Here is a 14,802-nt window from a genome sequence, read left to right as displayed (position 1 = left end):
AATGCACACATGTTTCTTTTAAAAACATTGTAAGGATGTTTTCTCCAACATGACCAATTAGGGATGTAATCTGTGAAAAAGGAAATACTGGATTCATAAAGTTGGGAGGTTCACCTTGTTAGATCTTGGTAAGCAAAAGTTGAATAAGAGCACAAAAATGTATGACTTTAAATCAATTCCTTTCCATCACGTCAACCCAGAATTCTCTTCATTTTATCCTGATTTTTCTTCATAGAAATTATCACCATTTTACAAAGCTACTCTTGACCCATTTTTTATGTTTTCCTACTCCTACTATATTGTAAACTCAATAGAACTAGGAAACACGTCACCCCAGATTCTAGAATAGTATATTAGACAAAGTAGATGCTTAGTAAATGGGTGTGGTAAAAATATTTGAAAGAATGACAGTTTCCTCTTCACTGTTAATTACTCAAGAATAAGTATTTTAATTACACCCTTTTCTCCTTATAATAATTGTTCTTTCCATGTTGCAGACAATACAATATTACATGGCATGTAACTCAATGGATGAATTTCACAAAAACTTTTTTAAGATGAAAGTAGGCAATTGGGGAGTTGTAACTGAAGTTCATAGAAACTTGCATAGATGATAACAAATAGAACATACACATCAGGAGGAAAATGTGCATAGAAAAAAATCTGATTGGGGCAAACATGGTAAGTTCTAGAAACTAAGAACCCAGTTGTTTACATTCCATCAATAATTTCTTCCTTCTCAAAAGAACTAGTTTCCAAGAAGAAATTTCCTAATTGTTCCCTTCCCCTTCCTGGAGACAAAATATTTAATTAAGCAAGTTAAAAACTAAACAAGTAAACAAAAAAATTAACAGACAAAACCCACATAATGCTTTTCGTCGATTGCTATTTCCAGCAGGTGTCGGGAAGTGAACTTTGCAATTAGTATGCTTTCACCAGTATTCCTTTTATGATCTGTCATTAAAATCGTGTTTATTTTCTCCATGTGAACCAATGTACCAGAATATACTTCGATTCTGTTGATTGTGTCCTGTTTCTTTTTTTCACACAAATACTTGATCTCTAGCATATATCTCATTTTTATAGATTTGTGGATCCCTAATTTTGTGTTTGTCATGAGTACTAACCATAACCAATCCTCCATTTATTTACTTCGTTCATTATGACGTATATGTGACTTACTCAACTTCGTAAGGAAATATAAAAGAGAAATAGGTTGGATCAAGAATTCAGGAGAATTTTAGGAGGACCAATTATAGAAGAGTAGTCACCTAACTGCACTGTCATGTAGAAGGTGAAAGACCATCATTTACCACTGGAGGGGCTGCAGAAAATTGCCCATTATGAAGATCATGGCTAGCTTTTTCTCTTGGTTGCTTTCAGTTGAGCATCTTCTTTTCATCTTACCTGAGACTTTGGCCTGTCATAAGTTTTCCTGAAGCCTAGAATGGCATCTTTGACACAAAGCAGATCGCCAATGCACTGGGGTGAAAGCATCAGCTGTTGTGCCTGGTAAGAACTGTACAGTGGAGCAAGACTGCTAATATTTCCACCTAAGAACTTCCTTTCATTCTGAGACATTTTCAGCTGAGCATTGGACGTGTTCTAACTTAGCATTTTTAAAACAATACGATTAAAGTAAAAATGTAGCATGAAAATACATGAGTACCAATAGTAGGGGACAGGTTTAAGGGAGAGGAAATGTTGAGTAAATTTTGAAAGTCTTTCTGAAGAAGAGAGCAGGCCTAGAAATGCTGGTAGGATCTGAGTGGATGAGGAGGGCAAGTGCAAAATGGGTGATGATCAAAGGAGTTCCCATGACTTGGCCAACTCAAGAGATGTCTGGAGGGCCAGTGAGCAGACAGACCAGAGGACTGAATGGTTGTTCTCAGCTGCAAAGTCACAAGACATACTTTTGGAACTATGTTTGGACCAAATTGTAAGAGGCCACAAATGACATGATATTATAGTGAGTATTTAAAAGAAATCTGAGGGCTCAGTGGAAATGAACTAGAAAGAAAGCTATTTTATATAATCTAGTCCAAGGGATGACATGAAAATAAAAATGGTGATAATGGCATAAATTCATAATCACTCAGTTATTGGTTGTGTTTTTGCTTATAAATAATTTTTATTTCACTAAGGGTATTTTTTCTAGGTGTTAATTCTTTTATTTTAAATTATTTCTTTTTAATTGTAGAGGGAAACAATATTTTTATTTATTTTTATGGGGTGCTGCATTTCAACCCCAGTACCTAACACATGCAAGGCAAGTGATCTACTACTTAGCTACAACCCCAGTCCCAGGTGTTCATTCCTTTTTTTTTTTTCCAGCAGTCTTGCTCCATAAAAACGTTCTGGATCTATCACATTTTATAGGTATCCAAAATTTTGTGATGGACACATTTGTATTGGATGCAATGTGAAAACAAATAGTAAACTGCCAAATAGGAATCAGTGAGTTCTCAGAGCTTTCCCAGGAAGAGACAAAGTATAATACAAAACATACTCCCTTTAATAAAAATAAAAATCATTAACCATACAGTTTTTATTGATTTTCCACTTTGGTATTTATGCCAATGTAATTACAGCGATATTTTTCATTTTGGTATGGCATTCCAAAAAACTTTAAAGGCAAAATTATTTCAAAGAAATCGAGAAAATTGAAATAAAATTTCACAGAAATGTTGAACGATTTCTTTACTAAATAAAATTCTGAGACTTCAAAAAAAAGAACTGTACTATGTTGAACCACAGCTTTAGTTTGTACTGTATTATATATATAATTTTCTAATAATGTAATTTCTTTTTATCATGGTAAAAATTTACCACGTAAACTTTACTATTTTCATCATTCTTGAGGTATAAAATTCTGTGACTTTAATCATTTTCACATTATTTTATAAGCATACCTTCTGTCCAACTGCAGAAATTTTTCATATTGCCAAACTGAAACAACTCTGTACCCATTAATCATTGACTCTCCCTTTCTCACTTTCCTCAGTCCCTGGTAGCCACTTTTCTAGTTTCTGTTTCAATAAATAGCTATTTTATCTATGGGACTTATATAATATTCATCCTTATATAATTGGCTTATTTTAATTAACAAAATGTATTCAAGGTCATTATGTTGTACCAGGTGTCAAAAATCACTTCAGTGTCAATATACTTTAAAGTATTATGATATCAGCAGTGTCAAACATGACTGTATAATATTTTACTCAATCATAGTGGAATTTAGATTGCACTTGAAACACTTAAAGCAGAAATCAATAATTTTAAAAAAAGATGACCAGGCACTACCAATATCATTTTAGATAATAACCATTAAATATTATTTAAGATGAAGTTAATGTTATTCAAGATAAGTTATTTGCTGCAACACGGGAACCAATACCTTAGCATGACAGCCTCAAAGCCCTGGAGCAGCCCCTAGGTCTGGAGTTACAGATGGCCTTTCTCATTCTCTCTCTTCAATCCATGGGAGGTTCCTTTTCTTAATCTAAAATTCTCTTCTTGAATCTATTTTAGAATAATCTTTTCTACAGATGATCTGCAATAATATCTAAAGAAATAATGAGCACTACCCTGAATAAGATACAGAAATATACTGATTTTTTGATATGATTTTGTAAAACTATTTTTAACTATAATAAGCAAACAAATAATGAGATTAAAGGGAAATCACCTAAATACCTCACCAATGTCTACTCCCAGATGCAGCCAAAAATTACTGCAATAATTTTACACTTACTGGTCAAATTAGTTTTAATATGTCCAGAGAAATCACATACACATGCATATGTCAAATCCATACCATTGCCAATCTACCACACCTCCTTATGGAAACATGCTGATGGACAACATATGACAATTATAAGAAAAATATACTAAAAAAGGGAGACATATGTGCATTAGGTAAACTGGAAATGACTAAAATAGGACAGGTGTATCAGAAAAGACAGACAAGATATCTTCTGATAATTTCTACAATGATCCTGGTACCACATTCATAAGACTGTGCACAGGAGAGAAAATGTCATTTGGATTCAGAAGTAAAAAAAATTATGCATTAGAAAAAGAAAAGTTGATATGCTGTCTTAAACACTTAAATCTGTTATCATTAGTTAGCACAGGTTGAATAAATTAATTTTTCTTGAAGGTAATTTTTTTAAGTACTTATGCTCAAGTGTGGCATTACGATTTGCCACAGGTTTGCCACATATACATGTATGTTTTTTCAGAATTAAAGTGTCACTATGATGACAAATTTTATGGGTCAACTTGGCTAGGTTATTGTGCTGCACTGCTTAGTCAAAAACAGTTTAAGATGTTGCTGTGAATTAATTCTGTTAATTAATTCTGTTAAGGAAACCAGATTAACATAGTTTGTGGATACCTTCTATTATATATTTATTAAAAATTTTATTTTGAAGAGATGATCAATTAAATCAAATGCTCTATATAAACCTAAGAATAACTATAAATGTTTCCTCATTCTTTCATTCATTCAGCTATATTCAGAGATGTATTAATGTTAACCCCAGGGTTTTTTTTAAAAAAATACCTGCCACCTTGTCTTTGGGTGGGATGTGATCATTTAATTAGTGAATTGTTTTGAGTAGGTAGTGTTTTTTTTTAATGCTTAGCTGTTTTTTTTTATCATTCTACATATATGCCATATAAATACGACATATTTTCTAATAGCCTGATACCTTGCCACTATAGACACCACAGCAACTCCTCATGGTAGAATCAGAATTGGAGAGGAAATATCCATGTTCTGTTATTGAGAACACTGACTCACATATGAAAATTCTCAATCTTCCCAAGTCACATGAATACATGTCTTCTTTCCCATAAATCTCTCTTAATGACTAATCTTTCCTCTTGTTTTTATTTTAGTCTAGTTTATCAAAATATTTCATTTTCTGTTTTTATTTCTTATTTTCCTAATGCAAAATGATAATTTTGAAGATACCCAGAGGTATATTCTCTAAGATAGGACTTTTATTTAATTTTAATAGTATAATTCCAAGACTTGTTTTTGGAAAATATTCCCATAGAAAAAAATGGGAAAATTCCATTTATGATCTGGGTAAATCAAAATGAGTCTGTACTTTCTACAGTCTTTTAATGTCTGAAGTTATATTGGTAATAGTTAAACTTGAAAGGTATAGAAGGAGGAAGAAAATTTTCTTTATTACCAGGAACTACTTGAAACCTCATATGTGTTTTTCTCAAGAAAGGTAGGGATGACAGAAGAATCACTTACATTTTTTGAGTGCATGAGTTCTTGATAGCCCTCATTTGGAACATTACCCTCTTGAGCATTCTTACACACTCTGACATAAATTCTGGTCTCAAAACAAAGCTAAAAATTAGGGGCCAGCTTCTAAACAAAAAGTTCTAAACAAAAATTCTCTCCTCTTGTTTAATCATAAGTAAATATATCTGTGGCCCAATGTTTATGCCTAAATGAGAAAAAAATTCTACAATGGATTCACTTTAAGAAATTATTGGGGAATTGCAAATTTTCTTTGAGCACATCATGTGAACTAAAATTTTAAGCTAGAAGAGTGAGGAAGATTTGATGAATTCTATCACAACTTTCCCCCTTGGAATATTGACTTATTTCTTTTTATCATTTAGATAGCACACGATGACCTTTCCAAGGAAGTCTTGCATGACCTCTTGCCCTTATTGTTGTTGGATTTATACTATTACAATTAAGTAAAAGTCTTATCTTTCTTCTGGAAGGCTTAGAGAATGTACCTCTAGGTATCTCCAGAATTATCATTTTGCATTAGGCAAATAAGAAATGAAAACAGAAAATGAAATATTTTGATAAACTGGACTAAAATAAAAACAAAAGAAATGATTAATTATTAAGAGAGATTGATGGGAAAGAAGACGTGATATGCATGTGACATGGGAAAATTGAGAATTTTCATCTGTGAGTCAGTGAGATAAATAAAGTGAAATAATTTGTCTTCGTGTCACCATTACCTCAGGAAGCCATTACCCTGGAGGCAGAGATCACATTGTATCCATCATTATACCACCATTGCTTGGCATGATTTCTAGCAGAGAGTCAATGTTCAAGGTTTGCTGAATAAATGAAATGTCAGACATAAAAAATCCTTCTTGGATTAGCATAACTATTATCATAGTACTTATGTGCCTTGACCTAATGATACCTGAACCTCAGTTTGATGTGTTGATGTAAGAAAGGACAAGAATGATAAAATATGCCCAAAGGTATTTTAAGAACTAGTGTAGGAAAATAATTGCTGTACTTAAGATTTAGCTTTCCCTAGAGAATGCTCATAAAACTATCCATTCAACATACACTCAAATAAGAACAATAGAAAATAGATAATAAAAATACATAAATAACAGATAATAAATATTTCTACTGAGTGGGATGAATAATTAAATATGAATGGCCCACTGATTTTTGATTTATCAATCAGGTAATTTATCAGCAAAACAATTTTAGGTAGCACAATTTTTTAAAATTTAAATAGAACTCCTTATTTATCTGTACCTACAAGAAAGTTAATTCTTAAATCCTTTACCATCTAACTAATTAAAGCAAGATGTTCTCTCAAAACAAAAGAATTGGCATTACCAAAAATCTTAACTCTTTTTTTTTAGAGAGAGAGAGAGAGAGAGAAAATTTTTTAATATTTATTTTTTAGTTTTCAGTGGACACAACATCTTTATTTGTATGTGGTGCTGAGGATCGAACACAGCAACAGCGTGCATGCCAGGCGAGCACGCTACCACTTGAGCCACATCCCCAGCCCTCTTAACTCTTTTTTTGATGAATGGCCCTTCCAAATGGTCATAAGTAGTATAAACTAAATTAACAAAACACATTTGACATAAGTAAATCAAAGATGCATGCTAAATTTGAAAATATTATTTTATATGTTGATATAATAGGCTCTAAATGCTTAACAACTGGCAATTAAAATACAGTTTCAATTGAAGATTTTTGTTCTGTTATTGAAATTTACAAACAGAAATAGGGCATCTCTCTCAGTGAAGGTTTCTAGTAAAAACAATTAATTATTTTTGATTATGGATCTCTGTTTCATTACATCATATGTCAAAGTAAAATATCCAAGCAGTAGTATTTTAAAGTAATAATTTGTAAATTTTTCTATAACTGTAGCTATTCAGTAGACAAAGACACAGAATATTATCATGTAGCTGTATGAATACAATAGACAGTCTCTATCCCTTCAATAAAAACAGACTTTGAACATTGCTATGCAATTTGTTAAAGGTACAAGTTTTTATCTCACTCAGAGTTTAATTTCTGTCAATGCACTTACTAGTTTGTGACTTTGGAAAATTGTAGAAATGTACAGACTCTTAGTTGCTTTAACTATAACACATACATAATAAATGTAAATTCCTCCTAGGGTCATTGTGAAATTAAATGAGATGATACTGATAAAGCTTTTAAGTTTTTCCTATTATTATCATGATGCAGTGTATTTATAAAAAAAACTCATGAAAGTCTTAGAATATGATTTCTTTTGTTCTCTATGCTGAGCAACAATTAATTCTTTTGAAATTTCAGAGACATTTATTCCAACAAATTGGCATGAATTCATTATTTTATAAGCAAATATTTTCTGCTACCAATATTCTAGTCTTGAAATTATCATTTTTTTTGAGAAATGACATTTTCTTGTTTTATTTTTGTTTATATTTTTACATGGAACTTTTAACATTATAAAGATAAATACATATGCTTTTTATGGTTTCTTTCAGTGTTTTCATACATGAAAAAGCACTTTTCCTACAAAGAGATTTTAAAAAAGGGATGAAGATTCACCTCTATTGTCTTTATAACTTTTGATATATCTAAATTTTCATGTAAACTCTTAGATACAGTTCAACATTCTCTTTTCAAATATCTAGCCAATTATTCCACCATCAGTGTTTCAACAATTTTTTTATTGGTTCTTTTTAGTTATATGTACATTAGGATTTATTTTGACATAATTATAAAAGCAAAGAATATAATTTGCTCTATATTAGTCCCCAGTATTTCCCCTTTCCTTCTACATATCTACTTCTTCCTCCTTTTCCTTTCCCTCTACTTTACTGACCTTCCTGTTATTTACATATAGACTTTTTTTTTAAATTAGTATCTTATGGATACAGATGATAGTGAGATTCACTGTGTATATTCATGTACAAATCATCATTTTGTACAGCACATGATGATCTTCCCCAAGAAATCTTTCATGACATCTTATCCTTATTGTTGTTCAAGTACTAAAGAGAGCAAGTAACATAATTTGTCTTCATGTCATCCACTACTGGGGGAAGCCATTACCCTGGAGGCAGAGATCAAATTCTATTTATCACTGTACCAGCATTGCCCAGCAAGACGCCTAGCATCTTATCACCTTTGCCAAGAAAAGAATAACTGTTCAAAGTTTGCTGAATAAATGAAATATCTGACAACACTCTATAAGCCTTCTTTCATAGTTTCTGGAATAAAAGTGCCCAGGTTAAGAGAAAAGACGTCAGCAAGCTGGCTGAATAGAGAATTCTCAGCTCTCCTAACCCCTTGGAAACATCAACTCAACAACCATCCACGAATGACCTTTAAGATCTCTGAAATCCCAATCAGAATTGGTATCACCCTCACAGAAACCAAAGAAATGCATTTAAAGGGTGAAAAAAAAACAGTTTCACTTTACCCACATCACCCTCCCACAAGCTAGAATAGCCCAGCACCAGTCTATTAGTTCTCCCATGGGGGAAAGAAAGTAAAGCAAGTATCTAACTTCACCAGATTTTCAAAGTGCTACCCTAAAAGACTTAGTTCTATTGTGTCTTACCCAGACTCTTAAGGAATTGGTATGGTTAGGTTGCTTGGGGTAGCTAGGAACAGACAAAAGGACAAGAGGGTTTAAAAAACCAGCAGACAGATTTCAACATCAGCCCACAGCCTATTATACCATGCTTTCCCATGACCACTAGCAGCAGACTTGCCCACACAAAGGCTTCAGCAGCAGGCTTTCTACCTGTGAATCCCAATAGAAAGCCCACTGAGGGATCTATCTTGCTGGTTCACTTGCAGACTTTGCTAAGTAGCATGCCCACAGATCCATCAACCAGCCTGCTTAGGATCCCCATTTTAAAAAAAAAAACTGCTCTCAAGAAACTGAAATTTATTGGCTGTTTGACAATTTTTTAATGTAGAAAAGACGCTATGTGACTACAAGAGAATATAGAAAACAAAACAAATTCTAAAAAAGATGCATGACTGAAAACAGAAATGCAACAAAGAAACCATAATCAAAGAATAAAACCAAAATTCTGAAGCTGAAAAATACTATGACTGAAATGAAAACTTCAATAACAGCTTCCACAGCAACCTCATGCAGCACTAAATAAGTCAGAACAAGCTCAAACACAGGTCATTCGAAATTATCTAGTCAGAAGAGCAAAATAAAAAATAGAATAAAAAAGTATGAGGAGAGCCTATGGGATCTATGGGACACCACTAAGTGAACCAGTGTACACATAATGGAAGACCCAAAAGAAGAAAAGAAAGAGAAAGGGTAATAAAAGTTTTTAAAAAGAAACGGGCTGGAAATTACACAAATTTGGAGAAGTAAAAGGACTTCCAGTTTCATGAATTTAAAATACTCCAAATAGGTTGACTCTAAAGAGGTCTCCACTGAGACACCATAAAGCCAAAGACAAAGAAAATTTTGAAAGAAACATAAAAATGTAATTCATCCCATGCTAGGAAACCCATTTATTTCTCTGATTGACCACTAATTACCAACTGAATTAGTAATAAAAAGTTACAAACAAATGAACAACAGAAAAGCCCAAGACCACACAGTATTATAAGTGAATCCTACCAAACATTTAAAGAAGGTTTAATACAATTCTTTCTTAAATTTTCAAAAAAAAAATTAGAAGAAACAGCCCAAGTCATTTTGTTAGAGCAGCACTACTCTGAGGTCAAAACCAGACACCACAAGGAAAAAAGTACAGACCCATATCTTTGCATTCTTAGATGAAACAATCATCAATAAATCATTAACAGATGGAATGTAACAGCATGTTGAAAGGATTAAATATGTCATTGCATGACTGAATGGCTATTTATCCCTGGGATGCAATAATTGTTAAACGAATTCAAACATATGATGCAAAATATAAACAGAATGAAGACTAAAATCATGTGATTATCTTAATAGATGCAGAAAAAAATCATTTCATGATAAAGATTCATCAAATCAGGTATACAAGAAACTTAAGTCAATACAATAAAGGTTATGCATAAAAGTCCACATATAACATACAGAATAATAAAAATTGAAAACTTTTCTTTTAAGATGTGAAGTAAGGCAAGAATGTGTATACTTGCAACTTCTGTTTAATATGGTACTGGAAGTCCCAACTGGAGTGAGAAGGCAAGATAAATAAATAAAAGCAGTAGTAAATACTATAGGAGGAAATCTAGATTACTTTGGGCTTGGCACTGACTTTTTATATATTACAAAAAAAGCATGGTCTGTGAAAGGAATAATTGATAAACTGGGCTTCATTAAATTTCTGCTCTGCAAAAGAAACTGTTAAGAGAATGACAAGATAAGTCATACATTGAGAGAAAATATTTGTGAGACATACTCATGATAAAGGACTGCTATCCATAACTATTAAAGTTTAAATAAATTTGACAATAATAAAACAGACTCTACTTAAAATGTGCCAAAGAATGTGAGACATCACCAGAGATACATACAGATGGCAGATAGGCATATGAAAATAAGCTCCACATATTATGTCACCAGAGACATGCAAATTAAAACAATGAAATACTACTGCACATCTTGTATCATGGCCAAAATCCAGAACACTGACAACACAAATGCTGCAGAGGTTATGGAACAACGGAAACAGTCACTTACTGCTGGTAGAAACGCAGAATGGTAGTCACTTTGGAAAAAAGTTTAATGATTTCTTTCAAGGTTAAACATGTTTTTACCATATGATCAGAAATCCTGCTCCATAGCAATTAATTACCCAAAGGATTGAAAAATTTAGGTCTACACAAAAACATACACATAGATATCTATAGCAGCTTTATTCATAGTTGCTAAAACTTGGAAGCAACCAAGATGTCCCTCAATAGATGATGGATAAATAAACTGTGGTACAACCAGACAATGGAATATAATGCAATGCATTTAAAAATGAGCTAAAAGTCATAAAAGACATAAAGAAATAACTTAAATAGTTATTACTAAGTAAAAGAAGCAGATCTGAAAAGACTACATACTATATGATTCCACAGATGTGAAGTCCTGGAAAGGACAAAGCTATGAAGATACTTAAAAGATCATTGGTGGCCAGGAGTTGCATATGAAGGGAAAGCCAGATAGGTGGAGTACAGAGGATTTTTTAAGACAGTGAAAGTACTCTGATTTTTATAACAGTAGATTCAAGTCATTGTTTTTGTAATAAATATGTCCATACTTAGATGTTCAGCAATGAGTGAATCATAACTTGTAAACTATGGATTTTGATGACATGTCCACGTAGGTTAATTAATTGTAAATCTCTACTCTGGTAAAGGTTATCAATAAATATATATACATAATATTTATATGCAGACACACATACACATATATAATATCTCATTTAAAAGACTCTTATCATTGTGTCAGCATGGACAAACCTTGAGGACATTATGCTCAGCAAAATAAACCAGACAGAAGGCAAAGACTGTGATTATAATTAGCTAAGGAATCTTAAATAGTCAAACTCTAAATAACTAGTAGTAGAAAGGTATTTATTATAGGTTGGAGAATGGAGAAATAGGAATATATTAGTCAACAGGTATAAAGTTAAAGTTGTGCAAAATGACAAAGAGAACTACCCTATAGCATAATGCCTTTAGCAAACAATACTTAAAATTGTGCTAAGAGGGTAGATCTGATGTAAGTGTTGACTTTTTACTATTACTTGTTTTAAACTGAGAAAATTTATTTAATATGTATAATATGATGTTTTGAAGTTATATACATTGTGGAATGACTAAATATAGCTAATTAATATATGAACTGCCTCACATAATTGTAATTCTTGGTGAGAATACTTTATATTCACTCTCATAGAATTTTTCAAGAATACAATATATTAACTATTGCTATAACATTATATAATAGATTTCTTGAAATTTTCCTTTAAAACCCAGCAATTTCCCTATTGAGTATATATAAAAAGAGAATAAAATCATTATGTCAAGGAAAAAATCAACCCTTTCATCATAAAATTCATCATAGCTAAGATATGGAATCAACCTAAGTGTCTGTCAGTGGATGATGAATAAAGAAAGCATAGTATATATACCCAATGGAGTACCATTTAGCTATAAAATGAATAAATCCTGTTATTTATGGCCATATGGAAGAACCTGGAAGACTTATGCTAAGTGAGATAGAGAGAGGCATAGAAAAACAGATACTTGATCTCATTCATATTGAGAATGAAAAAAAAAACGATATAATAGAAGTACAGTGTAGAATGTTAGTTACCAGGGCTGAGGTACTAGGATGAGAGGTAGGTACTGGTCAAAAACACAAAATTCTGTTAAATGTTCTTACTACAAACAAGAAGTACCTAAAAATACAGAGGGCAGGAGAGAGCATTTGAGTTAATGGATATACTGATGATATACACTGTGGTGACAATTTAATATACTTATTTCTAAACTCCTCAAGGTGTAGGCATTAAATATGTACAGCTTTTGTTTCTCAATCATGTCTCCATAAAGTGGTTTAAAAAAATTACCCAAGTCAAATTCCTGACTCTTCCATTTGTTCGATGTATAACTTGAGTCAAACTATGTAACTTCTACTTTCCATGGTTTTCTTGTTTGTGAAATGAAATAAATATTTTATAGGTTGCTTATAAAAATGACATGATCATATAAAAGATGCAGTAACAGTGTTTGTTTTATAGTAAGCACATCATACCTGGCATTTAGAGGGGTATTAATTACTCAATGAATCCCAACATCCATCTCCACTATTTTAATTGGACTTATGGAAGGATTATTACAATTATTTATAATTAAATTACAATAATTTATAATTATTAATAAGTATTGAATACTGAGAATGATATTGATGCTTATAAAGTTAATATTTCTATCTGTTGACTATTTTAAATTAGGTAAACTGGTATTTACTGAAGATGCCGTGAGGAACTCATCAGATTTTCAGCATTTAAGAATATGAAATATATGTCTAAAAAAATGTGACTATTAAAAAATATTTATGTGGAATATATTAACCTTAATTTTTTAAAGTGTGCTTTAGAAATAAACCCCGTCGTGTAAAACAGGAAAACAGTGAAATACAATATCTGTCAGGAAAATAAAGAAATGAATAAATCGGCAACACTGACTTATCCAGTACCCGAGAATTCAGTTTGTTACCAGGAAAATGTTTTTCCTAAAGATGAATTGCTCCTGGCAGTTGCTCCACTTGGGACTGTCAGGCCCTGACTTGTGTTTTTTAGGTTTGCTGCCTTGCAGCAGGCTGCTGCTAGCCATTCAGTCTTTGGAGAGGATCCATGTCTTCTCTTCTATTTTCATAATTCCCCCCCCATGGGACCATATCACAATCACTAAAAAAGATTATTGATAAATTTCTGATATTGTATGAGTACCAGAAAATAAAAACTATGTATGTGTGACTGCAAGTTTGTGTGCATCTATGTGTGTACGCCTGTACATACATGCACATCCTCCACACACCTGTATGAGTGTTTAGGAAGGAAAGGGAAGATAAACTTGACTTAGAATGCCTAGAAGGAATGGGAGAAAATCTGCATACAGTTTTCAGGGACAATATACCTCCAGAAAAATTATCAAAGCTACTGTATAACTGAAATGTCCGTGAAATGGAAGGTTGTCCCTAAAGATGATAGATTGCAGCAAAGATCTGGATTGGCCAAAAGTAGGCAGGAATCAAGGCAATTTTAACCACTACTGTGTTAGTACTAGACAGAAAATAATTGTCAGGGAAAAACTGATCCTGATAGATGCTTTTATCCCTCCTCCTTATAATATTTTTTGTCTATTGTTTACAGTATATGTAGATAATTTATGCTCATTTTATGAGATTATGCATTCATTTTAATGCACCATTTTTTTCTTAACTACCTAGAGATAATCACTGTTATATCTTGTTACTCATCATCTAATTTCATGCATATTTCCAAGTATAATTTAAAAATTAAGACTCATCTCTTTTGCAAATGGAAAAGCTCAAATATATAAAGTGTCATATTATTCAACTAATTCTACAGTCTCATCTTCATATCAAATATTGTTTCTGAATGTAAATAAAATATTTTACAATAATTTTTAAGGCACCCAATGAGAAACAGTTTCAGACTTACACAAAAATTGGAAATATAGTATAAAATTCCCCTTAATCTGGTTATCAATTTCCACTATTACTAACATCATATGATACATTTGTTAAAATAGATAAACAAATATTTTAAATTATTATTAAATTATTGTTAATTCAAATCATTTTAATTTCTTGGATCTTACCCAGAAGCATCCTATTTATTTACAATGTCTTCCTAGGTTACTCTTGCATAGGGATAGCATCTCAGATTTTTATTGCGTTTGTGACCTTGAAAGTCTTCAAGAATATTAGGTATTTTGGAGAATGATCTTATACTGGAATGTGTCAAATATTTCTGTCATGATTACACTGAGGTTCT

The 14,802-nt window shown here is 32.0% G+C and overlaps 1 pseudogene; it reads left to right on the top strand.

The window, feature by feature from the left end:
- Positions 1 to 1,792: 1,792 nt before the first annotated feature.
- The window catches only part of LOC101964559 (YEATS domain-containing protein 4 pseudogene), a 34,065-nt pseudogene continuing 21,055 nt past the window's right edge, over positions 1,793 to 14,802 (top strand).

The sequence above is a fragment of the Ictidomys tridecemlineatus genome, chromosome 4 (assembly GCF_052094955.1).
Source record: "Ictidomys tridecemlineatus isolate mIctTri1 chromosome 4, mIctTri1.hap1, whole genome shotgun sequence".
Lineage (NCBI taxonomy): Eukaryota > Metazoa > Chordata > Mammalia > Rodentia > Sciuridae > Ictidomys > Ictidomys tridecemlineatus.
The sequence above is the reverse complement of the archived record's forward strand: the minus strand, read 5'-3'. Positions and strand labels throughout refer to the sequence as shown.